The sequence below is a fragment of the Phyllobates terribilis genome, unplaced genomic scaffold, assembly GCF_046119375.1.
Source record: "Phyllobates terribilis strain yellow unplaced genomic scaffold, ASM4611937v1 Scaffold_282__1_contigs__length_2493038, whole genome shotgun sequence".
Classification (NCBI taxonomy): Eukaryota; Metazoa; Chordata; class Amphibia; order Anura; family Dendrobatidae; genus Phyllobates; species Phyllobates terribilis.
This window is the reverse complement of record NW_027363042.1, coordinates 511,358-525,907: the sequence shown is the minus strand read 5'-3', so window position 1 is coordinate 525,907 and position 14,550 is coordinate 511,358. Positions and strand designations below refer to the sequence as shown.

The window sequence follows — 14,550 nt, the reverse complement described above, 5'->3', positions numbered from 1 at the left end:
TCGTTCGTGTTCGCCGAACGGCTCAAACACCGCCCAAAACAGCTCGAATTTGAGATTGGCGAACAGTTCGAGTAGAACAACGCTCATCTCTAGTTGTCTCCGTCTGGTGGAACACTGACTTCTTTCATTTAACGCCTGCAGACTATAAAAAATAACCCAACCCAAAAAGTTTGGTTGATTAGTCTGTGGCATTCTTTTAAACAGTTGCTTATGGCAGTCTCTGTGAGCTTGTCAGTGCCGTTCAACCAGCCAGGTATCCTGCCTGCAGTAGATGGAATGTGGCAATGGAACACTGGCTGCGCGTGTCATAATAGGCTCTGAGCCTTTATATACCAGCGCACGGCAGCAGCCACCTTCAGTCTGCTGCTGGACAGCCAGCAGCAGCAGGAGAGGTAAGTAATCAGCAACACTCCTGCTAAGGGTAGACAGCTGCTCGTCCCCCCCTTAATTGGTTCTCCTCCCTTCCACCGGTGTTGAGGCGGGTGGGAACAGCAGGGGGTGAGGGTGCTGTTGTAAAATAGTTGGAGTCATGCAGATCTAAAACGCGTGGATTGCTGCAGCAGCAAGCCGAAAAGTGCAGGCATGTAAGGGATCTAGAGGTTGACAACATGTCTTCTTAACGGGAGTCCAGGTGGCCATCTCCACAAATGCACTTTTCAGGATCCGAGGGTGGCACCGTAGGCCGAAACCAATTCTGGTTATCGCTTCTCGGCCTTTTGGCTAAGATTAAGTGTAGTATCTGTTCTTATCAGTTTAATATCTGATACGTCCCCTGTCTGGGGACCATATATTAAATGGATTTTTAGAACAGGGAGATGGTAAAAGAGCTTGCTCTGTCCACTCCACGCATTGACCTGGTATTGCAGCATTTCCAGGACCAGTGCACTCATTCTTTAATGCAGTTTCTAAAATCAGAAAGAATTGAATTCAATGGTTTTTTGTTGCTTTTGCTTGTTTGTCGGATTTTTGGATGGACTTTTTGGCTTTGCTTTTCTTCTCCTCATTGTATTTTTCATGTTAAAAGTTGCAGAAGCCAGATGACAAACTCATTTTGGTTCAACTTCAGCAACTCTGCATTGCATAGCCATGTACTGTAATGCAATGCTATCTATCTAGCTCTCCCTCTTTACTTCCTTTTGGATAAACAGCCATATTAGGCAAGCATTTAGGAGCTTTCACCTAACTAATTACAGGTGGTGAGATAAGCTGCACAATATAATTGTTCTTTCAGTATATTGTTGCACACACACCATCTATTTAGCAAATGCCCTTGTTATCAACAGCAGCCATTTAAACTCACCTGAGCTAACAGGTATGTGCGCTGGTTACTCTGCTGCACTTAAAATGTCTTTTTTGGCTTGCTCCAATGCCTTTTCTGAAACGTTGTCTCCCTCTGGTGGAACACTGACTTCTTTCATTTAACGCCTGCAGACTATAAAAAATAACCCAACCCAAAAAGTTTGGTTGATTAGTCTGTGGCATTCTTTTAAACTGTTGCTTATGGCGGTCTCTGTGAGCTTCTCAGTGCCGTTCAACCAGTCAGGTATCCTGCCTGCAGTAGATGGAATGTGGCAATGGAACACTGGCTGCGCGTGTCATAATAGGCTCTGAGCCTTTATATACCAGCGCACGGCAGCAGCCACCTTCAGTCTGCTGCTGGACAGCCAGCAGCAGCAGGAAAGGTAAGTAATCAGCAACACTCCTGCTAAGGGTAGACAGCTGCTCGTCCCCCCCTTAATTGGTTCTCCTCCCTTCCACCGGTGTTGAGGCGGGTGGGAACAGCAGGGGTTGAGGGTGCTGTGCTAAAATAGTTGGAGTCATGCAGATCTAAAATGCGTGGATTGCTGCAGCAGCAAGCCGAAAAGTGCAGTCATGTAAGGGATCTAGAGGTTGACAACATGTCTTCTTAACGGGAGTCCAGGTGGCCATCTCCACAAATGGACTTTTCAGGATCCGAGGGTGGCACCGTAGGCCGAAACCAATTCTGGTTATCGCTTCTCGGCCTTTTGGCTAAGATCATGTGTAGTATCTGTTCTTATCAGTTTAATATCTGATACGTCCCCTATCTGGGGACCATATATTAAATGGATTTTTAGAACAGGGAGATGGTAAAAGAGCTTGCTCTGTCCACTCCACGCATTGACCTGGTATTGCAGCATTTCCAGGACCAGTGCACTCATTCTTTAATGCAGTTTCTAAAATCAGAAAGAATTGAATTCAATGCTTTTTGTTGCTTTTGCTTGTTTGTCGGATTTTTGGATGGACTTTTTGGCTTTGCTTTTCTTCTCCTCATTGTATTTTTCATGTTAAAAGTTGCAGAAGCCAGATGACAAACTCATTTTGGTTCAACTTCAGCAACTCTGCATTGCATAGCCATGTACTGTAATGCAATGCTATCTATCTAGCTCTCCCTCTTTACTTCCTTTTGGATAAACAGCCATATTAGGCAAGCATTTTGGAGCTTTCACCTAACTAATTACAAGTGGTGAGATAAGCTGCACAATATAATTGTTCTTTCAGTATATTGTTGCACACACACCATCTATTTAGCAAATGCCCTTGTTATCAACAGCAGCCATTTAAACTCACCTGAGCTAACAGGTATGTGCGCTGGTTACTCTGCTGCACTTAAAATGTCTTTTTTGGCTTGCTCCAATGCCTTTTCTGAAACGTTGTCTCCCTCTGGTGGAACACTGACTTCTTTCATTTAACGCCTGCAGACTATAAAAAATAACCCAACCCAAAAAGTTTGGTTGATTAGTCTGTGGCATTCTTTTAAACTGTTGCTTATGGCGGTCTCTGTGAGCTTCTCAGTGCCGTTCAACCAGTCAGGTATCCTGCCTGCAGTAGATGGAATGTGGCAATGGAACACTGGCTGCGCATGTCATAATAGGCTCTGAGCCTTTATATACCAGCGCACGGCAGCAGCCACCTTCAGTCTGCTGCTGGACAGCCAGCAGCAGCAGGAAAGGTAAGTAATCAGCAACACTCCTGCTAAGGGTAGACAGCTGCTCGTCCCCCCCTTAATTGGTTCTCCTCCCTTCCACCAGTGTTGAGGCGGGTGGGAACAGCAGGGGGTGAGGGTGCTGTGCTAAAATAGTTGGAGTCATGCAGATCTAAAACGCGTGGATTGCTGCAGCAGCAAGCCGAAAAGTGCAGGCATGTAAGGGATCTAGAGGTTGACAACATGTCTTCTTAACGGGAGTCCAGGTGGCCATCTCCACAAATGGACTTTTCAGGATCCGAGGGTGGCACCGTAGGCCGAAACCAATTCTGGTTATCGCTTCTCGGCCTTTTGGCACGATCTATCAGGTTTACCTGTGTGGTCTTGCCTGTGAGGTGCTCTTGGTACCCTTTCTCTCGGCCTGGGGGGATCGTTCCTCTTCGGAGGGACTTAACCCCCCTGCTGCTATTGGGAGGAAGGATTAGTCCGGGAGCAACGGGAAGGGATCCCATGAAGGCTTGCGCCTTTCAGAGAGAAGAGTCGGTACGTTCCTGAGTGAAGGATGCCGGCAACGCTCACATATTCATCGGGTGATGCCCGGAAGCGGAACACCGTGAGGATTGAAGTTGGAGCAGGATCGAGGACGGAGAAGAATTTGGACTACATCTGCCATAGGATTCTGCTTGGAGTCCTGGAGTTTCGGCGGGAAGACATATTCTGCTTCCAGGACAATGAGTACAAGGGGACTTACACCATCACCTTCAAGAGCCAGGGATGCTGTCACCAACTCGTACAAAAGGTAAATGAGAAAAACTACTTAGATGAATTGGATGGACTAACCTTTTGTCTCTTGTATGCCTATGACGAGATCCCTATCGTGGTGCATTTCCCGAACCCCTTTGTGGAAGCTGCAGACATCTCGACCTACCTTATCCGTTATTGTGACGATCTGAGATACCTGGGCACTGTGAAGAACGCGGTAGGCTTCTGGTGCGGCAAGAGGAGGTACATAGCCCGTCTAAAGAGGGACCCAAGCGGAGTGGGAGGAATGCTACACCCTCCCTCAACATTTGTGATCGGTAAGAGCAGAGGCTACTTATTTTACCCTGGAATGCCGGTATGTTGCAGGAACTGTGGACAAATGGGTCATACCCAAACGTCCTGCACGGGCAGGAAAGTAGACCGCTGCAATAATTGCAGCTGTTACGAACATTTAATGAAGGACTGTCCCGCTGGGAGGAAATGCAATCTCTGTGGTGAGGTGGGGCACATGTTCCGAGGATGCCCCAACAGGACCAGGACCAGGACCTACGCAGAAGCTGCATCTTCTGCAGCTGAGCCGATGCGCCCGCCGGTCTTCACTGGCGGGCCGGCGTCAGAGGGCGGTTCGAAGGGTGAGAAGGCTGGGATGGAGCAGGGAGCCGGAGGCCCCTCTGGGGCGGCCCCTGCATCGAAGTCCCTTAACGATGGGCGGACCTCGCATGGACCGGAGCGGAGGGGTCCTCCTTCTGGGAGGGTATCCTCCGTGTCGATGGTTCCCGATACCGATCCTGTTGGGCTGGAGGGTGGTGCCCCTGTGCGGTTGGCTACAGGGGACCACGCAGCGATGGCCTCAGGATCTTCCAGGGCGATTAGCCAGCCAGATGAGGGGGCTTTGCTTCTAGGTGGCGAACATCAGGGAATCTGTGTTGGTGATCTTATCCTGATGGACCAGTCTCTCCCCCTGGAGGAGGTGGAGGAAGAGGAGGACTGCACCAGTGACCTAGTGGAGTCTGCCCCGAAAAAGAGACGGAATGTCGAAGCCCCAGCGTCTCCTGGAATGTGGCTGGGAACCGTGACCTACGAGGGGGCAACCGCCGGCTCACAGAATATCGAGTCGTTTGGGTCCTCTAGCCCGGATGTCCTGGAGCAATTTGACATACAGGGCTTTGAGTCAGGTGTCCTCATGGAAGATCCACCACCCTGACCTATGAATGCCCACATTAAGACTTGTCTCACTGAATGTGAGGTCATTAAAGAGCCCAGTTCGTAGGGCTGCTCTATTTAAGTACTTAGAAACCACTGACTTTGACATATGTTTATTACAAGAATGCGGGATACAACATGCACTAAATTATAATGACATCAAGACAGATTGGAGACTGGGGCCCTCCATCTGGTCTGGCTCCAATGACAACAAGTCAGCGGGGGTGGGCTTCCTCTGTCGTGGGAGAAATATTACTATAAATACTGTCACAGAAATAGTACCAGGCAGAGTGGTTTTAGTGCATTTTAAATTTAATGGTTTTACCCTACGTGTAATGAATGTTTATGCTTCCCCTGATAAGCAAGAGAGAATTAATTTATTTGGGATATTGCCATTGTACTGTACTGGGTCATCTCCCCTGATCGTAGGGGGTGATTTTAATTGTCTTTGTGCTAGTGAACAACGAGCGGGGGGTGACCCTTTACGCAAATTGGATAAATCATGTCATCTATTGAAAGATTTTATAACTGATTTTAAATTATGCGATGCGTGGAGGTCACTTCTGCCGACGGACCCTGGTTATACGTGGTCCGGAAGAGGGGTGTCTTCCAGGATCGATTTTATTTTCCTATCAGATGATTTTAACCCTGTAAAATGTGTTTTAACATCAAATATATTTTCTGACCATAAGGGCTTGGAGGTGCACCTAGAACACCGGGATGAACAGAGGGTCAACAGGGGCCTCTGGCGTCTAAGTACTTACCTGCTGGAGGACCCTCTGATTCGACAAGACTTTGGTAAAGCCTATCAAGCCTGGCGGCGACAAAAACCTTCTGATGCCCCTATGGTAACCTGGTGGGAAAATTTGAAAAAAAAAGTCAGAATGTTTTTTATAAAAGCAGGGAGACGTAAAGCTAGAGAGAAAAAAAGATGTTTTAGTGATCTTAACACCAAACTACAAACACTTTTTAAATTCAAAGAGCTAGGGGTGGAGGTGGGAGATGATATTGCTGGCCTAAAAGCTGAAATCCAGAACTGCATAGACACAAAGGGGAAAGAGATTATTTTTAACTCTAGAGTGCAGCACTTGGAGGAGGGGGAGAAGTGCTCTCGCTTCTTCTTCAAAAAAGTCATGGATAAAAGAGAAGTGATCACAAATCTAGAGGGTGAAACATCTATGCAGGGAATGTTGAATGCTACTTTTAACTTTTATAAGCATCTTTTTAGTAAAAAGTGTATAGATGAGTCCTTTTTATCTGAAGCTCTTAACCCCTTAATAACATCTGACGTACTAATACGCGTCTGTGCCCTGGGACTTAAGAGCCAGACCCGTATTAGTACGTCATCGCGATCGCGCGCGCACACAGGCTGTGCGGGCGCGATCGCCGCCGGGTGTCAGCTGATTGTCACAGCTGACACCCGGTACTATGTGCAGGGAGCGGTCCTGCACCGCTCCCAGCACATTAACCCCCGCGATGCTGCGATCGAAGTCGATCGCGGCATTGCGGGGGCAAGGGGAGGTGATCGGCGATACTCACCTCCTCTTCCGGCTTCCAGCGCAGTCTGCAAAGGCTTCCCGGGTGTTGCCATGACGACCCGATGTCGTCATGACAACATCCGGGTCACCAGACAGCAGGAAGATTGCTTGGACATGCGCAGTGCATCTCCAAGCAATCTTCACACTGTGCACTTCTGACAGCCTTCATGGCATAGGGATGGTGCTCCATTCCTGTGCCATGCAGGCGATCAGAAAAAAAAAAGTGAAAGTCCCAGAGTGGGACAAAGTAATAAAGTGTATAAACTGTGTGAAAGTGGGAAAAAAAAAAAAAAAAAAGTGCAAAAATATTATAAAAAAATAAAAAAAATAATACACCAAAAATAAAAATATAATGTACCCATCAATAAATATTATTATAAAAAAAATAAAAAAAAAACAATAAAAGTACACATATTTGGTATCGCCGCGTCCGGAACAACCTGACCTATAAAACTGTCCCACTAGTTAACCCCTTCAGTGAACACGGTAAAAAAAAAAAAAAAAAAACGAAGCAAAAAACAATGCTTTATCACCATACCGCCAAACAAAAAGTGGAATAACACGCGATCAAAAAGACGCATATAAATAAAAATGATACCGCTGAAAACGTCATCTCGTCCCGCAAAAAACAAGCCAACACACAGCTCCATCAGCCGAAAAATAAAAAAGTTATAGCTCTCAGAATAAAGTGATACTAAAAAATATTTTTTTCTATAAAATAGCTTTTATTGTGTATAAGCGCCAAAACATAGAAAAATGATACAAATGTGGTACCGCTGTAAACGTACTGACCCGAAGAATAAAGCTACCTCATCAATTTTACCACACGCGGAACAGAATAATAAAAAAAAAAAAAACAATTCCTGAATTGTTGGTTTTTGTTTATTCTGCCTCCCAAAAATCGGAATAGAAAGCGATCAAAAAATGTCACGTGCCTGAAAATGGCACCAATAACAACGTCAAGTCATCCCGCAAAAAACGAGCCGTCACATGACTGTCTGCCAAAATCTGGAAAAATTATAGCTCTCAAAATATGGCGATGCAAAAACTAGATTTTACAAAAAATGCGTCTTTTAGTGTGTGACAGCTGTCAGTCATAAAAACCCCATATGATTCTGGCATTGCTGTAATCACACCGACCTGAAGAATAAAGTCGTCTAATCACTTATACCGCACAAGGAACGGCGTCAAAAATAAACTCTTGGGTTAGGATTGGGCTATGGTTAGGGCTGGGTTTGGGGCTAGGGTTGTGCTGGGGCTAGGGTTGTGCTGGGGCTAGGGTTGTGCTGGGGCTAGGGTTGTGCTGGGGCTAGGGTTGTGCTAGGGCTAGGGCTGGGGTTGGGATTTTTTTCAAAAGTAAGAAAAAAAGATGACGATATGGCGACTAGTGTTGAGAGCAAGTGCTCGCTACTTGAGTTTGCATCGGGTGCTCTGGTATGCATTGAGTATCGTGGGTATTTGAGTGACATGCTCGAGTCTCTGTCCCATATGCTTTGCGGCCAAAAAACTTTACGGGGATTGCCTGCCATGCACGAGCGATCCCCGCATGGTTTTTTTTGGGTGTCTAATAACCGTGAAACATGCGGAGCAGGGACTCGAGCATGTCACTCGAGCACACGCTGTACATGGTGCATACCTGAGTACCCGATGCAAACTCAAGTAGCGAACACTTGCGCTCAAGAATAATGACAACTTATTCAATATGATGACCTAATGTAAACAAATTCTGTGCCGTACCTCTGGGTTCAAAATGTTCACTATACACCTTAATAAAATCCTTGAGGGGTATAGTTTCCAAAATGGGGACACTTGTGGGGGAGCTCCACTGTTTAGGCACATCACGGGCTCTCCAAACGCGACATGGTGTCCGCTAACAAATTGAATGGAAAATCGGCTCAAATTGTTAGCGGACGCCATGTTGCGTTTGGAGAGCCCCTGTGTGCCCAAACATTGGAGCTCCCCCACAAGTGACCCCATTTTGGAAACTAGACGCCCCAAGGCACCTATCTAGATGCATAGTGAGCACTTGGAACCCCCAGGTGCTTCACAAATTGATTCGTAAAAATGAAAAAGTGAAAAAAAAACACTTTTTCATTTTTATGAATCAATTTGTGAAGCACCTGGGGTTCCAAGTGCTCACTATGAATCTAGATGGGTGCCTTGGGGGGTCTAGTTTCCAAAATGGGGTCACTTGTGGGGGAGCTCCAATGTTTGGGCACACAGGGACTCTCTAAATGCAACATGGTATCCGCTAACAAATTGAATGGAAAATCGGCTCAAATTGTTAACGGACACCACATTGCGTTTGGAGAGCCCCTCTGTGCCCAAACTTTGGAGCTCCCCCACAAGTGACCCCATTTTGGAAACTAGACCCCCCAAGGCACCTTTCTAGATGCATAGTGAGCACTTGGAACCCCCAGGTGCTTCACAAATTGATTCGTAATAATGAAAAAGTGAAAAAAAAAACACTTTTTCATTTTTATGAATCAATTTGTGAAGCACCTGGGGTTCCAAGTGCTCACTGTGAATCTAGATAGGTGCCTTGGGGGGTCTAGTTTCCAAAATGGGGTCACTTGTGGGGGAGCTCCAATGTTTGGGCACACAGGGACTCTCCAAATGCAACATGATATCCGCTAACAAATTGTCGGCTCAAATTGTTAGCGGATATCATGTTGCATTTGGAGAGTCCCTGTGTGCCCAAACATTGGAGCTCCCCCACAAGTGACCCCATTTTGGAAACTAGACCCCCCAAGGCACCTATCTAGATGCATAGTGAGCACTTGGAACCCCAGGTGCTTCACAAATTGATTCATAAAAATGGAAAAGTGTTTTTTTTTTCACTTTTTCATTATTACGAATCAATTTGTGAAGCACCTGGGGGTTCCAAGTGCTCACTATGCATCTAGAAAGGTGCCTTGGGGGGTCTAGTTTCCAAAATGGGGTCACGTGTGGGGGAGCTCCAAAGTGTGGGCACAGAGGGGCTCTCCAAACGCAATGTGGTGTCCACTAACAATTTGAGCCGATTTTCCATTCAATTTGTTAGCGGATACCATGTTGCATTTAGAGAGTCCCTGTGTGCCCAAACATTGGAGCTCCCCCACAAGTGACCCCATTTTGGAAACTAGACCCCCCAAGGCACCTATCTAGATGCATAGTGAGCACTTGGAACCCCTAGGTGCTTCACAAATTGATTCGTAAAAATTAAAAAGTGTTTCTTTTTTCACTTTTTCATTATTACGAATCAATTTGTGAAGCACCTGGGGGTTCCAAGTGCTCACTATGCATCTAGAAAGGTGCCTTGGGGGGTCTAGTTTCCAAAATGGGGTCACTTGTGGGGGAGCTCCAAAGTTTGGGCACAGAGGGGCTCTCCAAACGCAATGTGGTGTCCGCTAACAATTTGAGCCGATTTTCCATTCAATTTGTAAGCGGATACCATGTTGCATTTAGAGAGTCCCTGTGTGCCCAAACATTGGAGCTCCCCCACAAGTGACCCCATTTTGGAAACTAGACCCCCCAAGGCACCTATCTAGATGCATAGTGAGCACTTGGAACCCCTAGGTGCTTCACAAATTGATTCGTAAAAATTAAAAAGTGTTTTTTTTTTCACTTTTTCATTATTACGAATCAATTTGTGAAGCACCTGGGGGTTCCAAGTGCTCACTATGCATCTAGAAAGGTGCCTTGGGGGGTCTAGTTTCTAAAATGGGGTCACTTGTGGGGGAGCTCCAAAGTTTGGGCACAGAGGGGCTCTCCAAACGCAATGTGGTGTCCGCTAACAATTTGAGCCGATTTTCCATTCAATTTGTTAGCGGATACCATGTTGCATTTAGAGAGTCCCTGTGTGCCCAAACATTGGAGCTCCCCCACAAGTGACCCCATTTTGGAAACTAGACCCCCCAAGGCACCTATCTAGATGCATAGTGAGCACTTGGAACCCCTAGGTGCTTCACAAATTGATTCGTAAAAATGAAAAAGTGTTTTTTTTTCACTTTTTCATTATTACGAATCAATTTGTGAAGCACCTGGGGGTTCCAAGTGCTCACTATGCATCTATAAAGGTGCCTTGGGGGGTCTAGTTTCCAAAATGGGGTCACTTGTGGGGGAGCTCCAAAGTGTGGGCACAGAGGGGCTCTCCAAACGCAATGTGGTGTCCACTAACAATTTGAGCCGATTTTCCATTCAATTTGTTAGCGGATACCATGTTGCATTTAGAGAGTCCCTGTGTGCCCAAACATTGGAGCTCCCCCACAAGTGACCCCATTTTGGAAACTAGACCCCCCAAGGCACCTATCTAGATGCATAGTGAGCACTTGGAACCCCTAGGTGCTTCACAAATTGATTCGTAAAAATGAAAAAGTGTTTTTTTTTCACTTTTTCATTATTACGAATCAATTTGTGAAGCACCTGGGGGTTCCAAGTGCTCACTATGCATCTATAAAGGTGCCTTGGGGGGTCTAGTTTCCAAAATGGGGTCACTTGTGGGGGAGCTCCAAAGTGTGGGCACAGAGGGGCTCTCCAAACGCAATGTGGTGTCCACTAACAATTTGAGCCGATTTTCCATTCAATTTGTTAGCGGATACCATGTTGCATTTAGAGAGTCCCTGTGTGCCCAAACATTGGAGCTCCCCCACAAGTGACCCCATTTTGGAAACTAGACCCCCCAAGGCACCTATCTAGATGCATAGTGTGCACTTGAAACCCCTAGGTGCTTCACAAATTGATTCGTAAAAATGAAAAAGTGTTTTTTTTTTCACTTTTTCATTATTACGAATCAATTTGTGAAGCACCTGGGGGTTCCAAGTGCTCACTATGCATCTAGAAAGGTGCCTTGGGGGGTCTAGTTTCCAAAATGGGGTCACTTGTGGGGGAGCTCCAAAGTTTGGGCACACAGGGGCTCTCCAAACACAACATGGCATCCGCTAATTATTCAAGCAAATTTTACAATCAAAAAGTCAAATGGCGCTCCTTCCCTTCCGAGCCCTGCCGTGCGCCCAAACAGTGTTTCTTCCCCAAATATTGGGTATCTGCGTGCCCAGGGGAAATTGCACAACAAATTTTGGGGTCCATTTTTTCTTGTTACCCCTGTGAAAATAAAAAAAATTGGGTCTAAAGTAACATTTTTGTGAAAAAAGTTAAATGTTCATTTTTTTCTTCCACATTCAAAAAATTCCTGTGAAGCACCTGAAGGGTTAATAAAGTTCTTGAATGCGGTTTTGAGCACCTTGAGGGGTGCAGTTTTTAGAATGGTGTCACTTTTGGGTATTTTCTGTCATAAAGACCTCTCCAAGTGACTTCAAATGTGATGTGGTCCCTAAAAAAAATGGTTTTATAAATTTTGTTGGAAAAATGAGAAATCACTGGTCAACTTTTAACCCTTATAGCTCCCTAACAAAAAAAAATTTTGGTTCCAAAATTGTGCTGATGTAAAGTAGACATGTGGGAAATGTTATTTATTAACTCTTTTGTGTGACATATCGCTCTGATTTCAGGGCTTAAAAATTCAAATTTTGAAAATTGCTAAATTTTCAAAATTTTCGCCAAATTTCCGTTTTTTTCACAAATAAACGCAAGTGATATCGAAGAAATTTTTCCACAATCATGAAGTACAATATGTCACGAAAAAATAATCTCAGAATCAGGGAGATCCGTTGAAGCGTTCCAGAGTAATTACCTCATAAAGTGACAGTGGTCAGAATAGTAAAAATTGGCCCGGTCATTAACGTGCAAACCACCCGCGGGGCTTAAGGGGTTAATGATCTCGATTTTAAGTTAAATTTTACAGACCAGGAGTTTTTAGAACGCGATATTGTTTTAGAGGAATTATTTTATGTTTTTAAAAGTTTCTCTAAGGGTAAAGCACCTGGGTGTGACGGACTACCTGTAGAATTTTACCTTACTTTTTGGGACATTTTAAAAGAGGACCTTTTTATGCTTTTTAAAGAAGTTTTTATTTGTGAACAGTTGCCATTTTCGTGGAGGAGAGGAGTGGTGTCTTTGATATATAAAAAAGGTGACCGCAGTACTCTAGCGAATTGGAGACCCATAACTCTCCTAAATGTTGATTACAAGGTACTTGCTAAGGTGGTTGCTGACCGGCTCAGGAGTGTCATTGCCAAACTAATCCAGCCTGAGCAGGTTTGTAGTGTACCAGGCAGAAGTATTTCAGAGGTTTTAAACGTATTAAGGGATGTAATTTGGTATTCCAGAGACCGGGGTCAAAATGTAGCTCTTTTAGCCCTAGATTTTGAAAAAGCTTTCGATAGAGTCTCTCATAGATTTCTTTTTAGAGTTTTAAAAAGAATGGGTATCCCTAATATGCTTTTAAATTGTATTAAGATTTTATATAAAAATTGTTTTAGTCAAATTTCTCTTAATGGCTTTTTAACAGATGGAGCTCCCCTTGAGTCCGGAGTGAAGCAGGGATGCCCCTTGTCGCCCATCCTGTTCATCTGCGCCATGGAGCCCCTGCTGAGCGCAATAAGGAAAGACAAAGTGATTAGAGGGGTTCCTGTTCCTGGCGGAGGTGGCAGTGATGTGAGGGTCTTTGGCTACATGGATGACGTGACGGTTGTGTGCGTGGACCCTGCTTCCCTCCGGAGGGCGGTGTTGCGCATTGATTTTTTTTCCCAGGCATCCGGTTTTAAACTTAATTTAAATAAATCTGAATGTCTGACTTTGGGATCCTGGGACACCGCCCAACTCCCGCAGCTCACTATAAAACGAGACAATGTAAAAATTCTTGGAGTTGTTTTTAACGAGGAGAATGTGGGAACTCAAAGCTGGGAGAATGTCATAGAAAAAATGTCAAAGAAAATATCATTTTGGGGTTTGAGGTCCCTAACAATGGAGGGGAAAATTTTAATTATAAAATCAGTGTTGTTACCCCTCATACTGTATATAGCTATGGTGTACCCCCCCTCTGATGTTTTAATTAAAAAAATGACTAGGATGATCTTTATGTTTTTATGGAACTCCAAAATGGAAAAATTAAGGCGAGAAATAATGAGGAAGAATAAAATGAACGGCGGAAGGGATGTCCCCGACTTACATATTTATTTGTATTTAAATTATTTCTGCTTTTGTTTCAAACATTTTAATGGTAATAGTGCGCTAAGTTATTTTTTAAAATATACTTGTGGGATGATTTTTAAAAGATGGTTTAAGTTGTCGTTGAATTCCCCTGTTTTACTATGCCCCCCCAAACACCAAGCAATCTTAGAAAAGACTGTTCGATTTTATAGCCTTGGTGATTTTAATATGGACATTTTTAAAGACCGCAAGAAGCTTTTATCTTTTCTGAGGAGGAATGAAGATGTGACCCCCATAGTAAATTTCTCAGAAGAGAGATCGAAGCAAGTTTGGAAGAATGTCTTCGGGAAATTCTTAGCAAATGGACATAAGGACATCGCATGGATGGTGGTCCACCAGTGCCTCCCCACCAGAGAGTTTCAACACAGGAGAGGCCTGGTGGCCAGAGCAAAATGCCCCAGAGACTCATGTGTTTATGACGAAACCACCTTGCACCTTATGTGGAATTGCCCATTTGCACAGGAACTTTGGCACAAAGTTGGGATTCTTTTAAAATGGACTTGCGGTTTAAGAGATTTTAACCATGAATATGTTTTATATGGCCTTTTTAAATGTCCGACCCCTCAACAGTATTGTATATGTTGGTGTATGATTAACTGTTTTAAAGACGCCCTTTGGAAGGCACGCAATATTTTACTTTTTAAACGTGATGCTATTTCTGTGAAGGATTGTCTTAAAATTGCTTTTAGCCAGATGTATATTTATTACTTGAGTGATGTCAAATGTATTGGGAGGAGGGATGCTAATCGTATATGGGGTTTTTATGGTTGGAATTCTGTGTTTTAATAATGTACTGTTTGTGTTGTTGTTTTTGATTGTAAACCATCTTTTACGCACTTAATAAAATATGTTGAAACCTGATCTGTTCTTATCAGTTTAATATCTGATACGTCCCCTATCTGGGGACCATATATTAAATGGATTTTTAGAACAGGGAGATGGTAAAAGAGCTTGCTCTGTCCACTCCACGCATTGACCTGGTATTGCAGCATTTCCAGGACCAGTGCACTCATT

General features: G+C 44.5%; 3 non-coding genes across 3 annotated transcripts; all 3 read left to right on the top strand.

Moving 5' to 3' along the window:
* The first annotated feature begins 700 nt into the window (after nt 1-700).
* LOC141220342 (U2 spliceosomal RNA) lies at nt 701-891 on the top strand. The gene has a single exon (XR_012288647.1). It is a non-coding gene; the product is annotated as a U2 spliceosomal RNA (small nuclear RNA).
* Nucleotides 892-1,990: 1,099 nt separating this feature from the next.
* On the top strand, nt 1,991-2,181 carry LOC141220334 (U2 spliceosomal RNA). The gene has a single exon (XR_012288640.1). It is a non-coding gene; the product is annotated as a U2 spliceosomal RNA (small nuclear RNA).
* Nucleotides 2,182-14,360: 12,179 nt separating this feature from the next.
* On the top strand, nt 14,361-14,550 carry LOC141220350 (U2 spliceosomal RNA). Its single transcript, XR_012288655.1, has one exon. It is a non-coding gene; the product is annotated as a U2 spliceosomal RNA (small nuclear RNA).